We start from the raw sequence: 4,453 nt of genomic DNA, 5'->3' as shown, positions 1-4,453 counted from the left end.
ATATGGATTACGAATGCTATATAAAAATGGCCGTAATCGAATGGATTTTTTTACTTATATATTTAAAATTTTACCCAAAGGCGAAATATTGAATTTTATTCAATATAATAAAAATCATGGAATTATATAAAGTGAAAAATCTATATATCTATATATCTATTATATTGCTTATTTCGATTCAAAATATATGAATGGAATATGAAGGAAAAACATTATTCTGGTTGATCCTGCCAGTAGTTATATGCTTGTCTCAAAGATTAAGCCATGCATGTCTAAGTACACACGAATTAAAAGTGAAACCGCAAAAGGCTCATTATATCAGTTATGGTTCCTTAGATCGTTAACAGTTACTTGGATAACTGTGGTAATTCTAGAGCTAATACATGCAATTAAAACATGAACCTTATGGGACATGTGCTTTTATTAGGCTAAAACCAAGCGATCGCAAGATCGTTATATTGGTTGAACTCTAGATAACATGCAGATCGTATGGTCTTGTACCGACGACAGATCTTTCAAATGTCTGCCCTATCAACTTTTGATGGTAGTATCTAGGACTACCATGGTTGCAACGGGTAACGGGGAATCAGGGTTCGATTCCGGAGAGGGAGCCTGAGAAACGGCTACCACATCTAAGGAAGGCAGCAGGCGCGTAAATTACCCACTCCCAGCTCGGGGAGGTAGTGACGAAAAATAACAATACAGGACTCATATCCGAGGCCCTGTAATTGGAATGAGTACACTTTAAATCCTTTAACAAGGACCAATTGGAGGGCAAGTCTGGTGCCAGCAGCCGCGGTAATTCCAGCTCCAATAGCGTATATTAAAGTTGTTGCGGTTAAAACGTTCGTAGTTGAACTTGTGCTTCATACGGGTAGTACAACTTACAATTGTGGTTAGTACTATACCTTTATGTATGTAAGCGTATTACCGGTGGAGTTCTTATATGTGATTAAATACTTGTATTTTTTCATATGTTCCTCCTATTTAAAAACCTGCACTAGTGCTCTTAAACGAGTGTTATTGTGGGCCGGTACTATTACTTTGAACAAATTAGAGTGCTTAAAGCAGGCTTCAAATGCCTGAATATTCTGTGCATGGGATAATGAAATAAGACCTCTGTTCTGCTTTCATTGGTTTTCAGATCAAGAGGTAATGATTAATAGAAGCAGTTTGGGGGCATTAGTATTACGACGCGAGAGGTGAAATTCTTGGACCGTCGTAAGACTAACTTAAGCGAAAGCATTTGCCAAAGATGTTTTCATTAATCAAGAACGAAAGTTAGAGGTTCGAAGGCGATCAGATACCGCCCTAGTTCTAACCATAAACGATGCCAGCTAGCAATTGGGTGTAGCTACTTTTATGGCTCTCTCAGTCGCTTCCCGGGAAACCAAAGCTTTTGGGCTCCGGGGGAAGTATGGTTGCAAAGCTGAAACTTAAAGGAATTGACGGAAGGGCACCACCAGGAGTGGAGCCTGCGGCTTAATTTGACTCAACACGGGAAAACTTACCAGGTCCGAACATAAGTGTGTAAGACAGATTGATAGCTCTTTCTCGAATCTATGGGTGGTGGTGCATGGCCGTTCTTAGTTCGTGGAGTGATTTGTCTGGTTAATTCCGATAACGAACGAGACTCAAATATATTAAATAGATATCTTCAGGATTATGGTGCTGAAGCTTATGTAGCCTTCATTCATGGTGGCAGTAAAATGTTTATTGTGTTTGAATGTGTTTATGTAAGTGGAGCCGTACCTGTTGGTTTGTCCCATTATAAGGACACTAGCTTCTTAAATGGACAAATTGCGTCTAGCAATAATGAGATTGAGCAATAACAGGTCTGTGATGCCCTTAGATGTCCTGGGCTGCACGCGCGCTACAATGAAAGTATCAACGTGTATTTCCTAGACCGAGAGGTCCGGGTAAACCGCTGAACCACTTTCATGCTTGGGATTGTGAACTGAAACTGTTCACATGAACTTGGAATTCCCAGTAAGTGTGAGTCATTAACTCGCATTGATTACGTCCCTGCCCTTTGTACACACCGCCCGTCGCTACTACCGATTGAATTATTTAGTGAGGTCTCCGGACGTGATCACTGTGACGCCTTGCGTGTTACGGTTGTTTCGCAAAAGTTGACCGAACTTGATTATTTAGAGGAAGTAAAAGTCGTAACAAGGTTTCCGTAGGTGAACCTGCGGAAGGATCATTATTGTATAATATCCTTATCGTTAATAAACATTTGTTATAATACAAATAAATACAATTTACCAAAATAAAAATATTACAAAATGATTCCACGGAATCAAAAGTTAAAGTCAAAATAAAATGAAGATGGCTTTTATTTTATATGTGGGGCTTGGCAACCTCATAAAAAGACTTTAACATTATTAATGTTGTTGTGCGTATTTGTGGCAGTACCTACTACAACAATGGCGTTTCCTATAAAAACAAATTCTCGAAAATGGAAATCGAAGAAACTGAACAAAATTTGAAAGTAGAAGTCGAATTAAAATTAAAATAATTTTGAATGTGGTATTCAAAATAAGTGTGTGTGTATATGGACCATAATATACACGCGTTGCGAATATGTATTGTTCATCTATGTTATGAGCATACGTTGGCTAATGCAACAACCTAAAATATACAATGTTTGTACCTGTCATCCATCAGGTTAATGTTTTATATAAATTTTGCAGTATGTGTCACCCAAAATAGCAAACCATAACCAGATTTTTATGATACATAATGCTTATATGAAACTAAGACATATCGCAACATTTATTTTTAGGTATAAAAATAAATTTATTGAAGGAATTGATATATGCCAGTAAAATGGTGTATTTTTAATTTCTTTCAATAAAAACAATATTGATATTATATAAAAATGAATTATAAAACTCTAAGCGGTGGATCACTCGGCTCATGGGTCGATGAAGAACGCAGCAAACTGTGCGTCATCGTGTGAACTGCAGGACACATGAACATCGACATTTTGAACGCATATCGCAGTCCATGCTGTTATGTACTTTAATTAATTTTATAGTGCTGCTTGGACTACATATGGTTGAGGGTTGTAAGACTATGCTAATTAAGTTGTTTATAAATTTTTTATAAGCATATGGTATATTATTGGATTAAATAATGATTTTATTCATAATATTAAAAAAGAAATGAAAAACATTATCTCACATTTGAATGTGAAAAACGAAGAGAAATATTTTCTTTTTCAATCAAATAATACTGAGAAATGTCTAGCATAAAAAATTGAAATATTTTTCATCTAGAATTGTCTCTTATTAATGATTCGGAAAAAGAAAAATCTTGGTTTTGTTATTATTCTTCGTTGGTTCGTTAAATGGATAAAAAATAACTTTGCTTACAAGAACTATTGGAACTATTTATAACGAATTTAATTGATTGTTTTATCATTTATATATAAAGAATTTATGGCAAAAAATAGTTATATATACAACCTCAACTCATATGGGACTACCCCCTGAATTTAAGCATATTAATTAGGGGAGGAAAAGAAACTAACAAGGATTTTCTTAGTAGCGGCGAGCGAAAAGAAAACAGTTCAGCACTAAGTCACTTTGTCTATATGGCAAATGTGAGATGCAGTGTATGGAGCGTCAATATTCTAGTATGAGAAATTAATGATTTAAGTCCTTCTTAAATGAGGCCATTTACCCATAGAGGGTGCCAGGCCCGTATAACGTTAATGATTACTAGATGATGTTTCCAAAGAGTCGTGTTGCTTGATAGTGCAGCACTAAGTGGGTGGTAAACTCCATCTAAAACTAAATATAACCATGAGACCGATAGTAAACAAGTACCGTGAGGGAAAGTTGAAAAGAACTCTGAATAGAGAGTTAAACAGTACGTGAAACTGCTTAGAGGTTAAGCCCGATGAACCTGAATATCCGTTATGGAAAATTCATCATTAAAATTGTAATATTTAAATAATATTATTAAGAATAATGTGCATTTTTTCCATATAAGGACATTGTAATCTATTAGCATATCCCAAATTTATCATAAAATATAACTTATAGTTTATTCCAATTAAATTGCTTGCATTTTAACACAGAATAAATGTTATTAATTTGATAAAGTGCTGATAGATTTATATTATTACAGAGCGTTAATTTTTCGGAATTATATAATGGCATAATTATCATTGATTTTTGTGTTTATTATATGCTCTTGTATGATTAACAATGCGAAAGATTCAGGATACCTTCGGGACCCGTCTTGAAACACGGACCAAGGAGTCTAACATATGTGCAAGTTATTGGGATGTAAACCTAATAGCGTAATTAACTTGACTTGGGATTAGTTTTTTAGCTATTTATAGCTAATTAACACAATCCCGGGGCGTTCTATATAGTTATGTATAATGTATATTTATATTATTTATGCCTCTAACTGGAACGTACCTTGAGCATATATG

General features: G+C 35.1%; 2 non-coding genes across 2 annotated transcripts; both read left to right on the top strand.

The window, feature by feature from the left end:
• Positions 1-214: 214 nt before the first annotated feature.
• On the top strand, positions 215-2,209 carry LOC117149228. Its single transcript, XR_004460134.1, has one exon. It is a non-coding gene; the product is annotated as a small subunit ribosomal RNA (ribosomal RNA).
• Positions 2,210-2,895: 686 nt separating this feature from the next.
• On the top strand, positions 2,896-3,074 carry LOC117149221. The gene has a single exon (XR_004460128.1). It is a non-coding gene; the product is annotated as a 5.8S ribosomal RNA (ribosomal RNA).
• The last annotated feature ends 1,379 nt before the right edge of the window (positions 3,075-4,453 follow it).

This window comes from Drosophila mauritiana, unplaced genomic scaffold (assembly GCF_004382145.1).
Source record: "Drosophila mauritiana strain mau12 unplaced genomic scaffold, ASM438214v1 U_177, whole genome shotgun sequence".
NCBI classification, from domain to species: domain Eukaryota; kingdom Metazoa; phylum Arthropoda; class Insecta; order Diptera; family Drosophilidae; genus Drosophila; species Drosophila mauritiana.
Note: the sequence above shows the minus strand (reverse complement) of the source record. Positions and strands in the feature narration are given on the sequence as shown.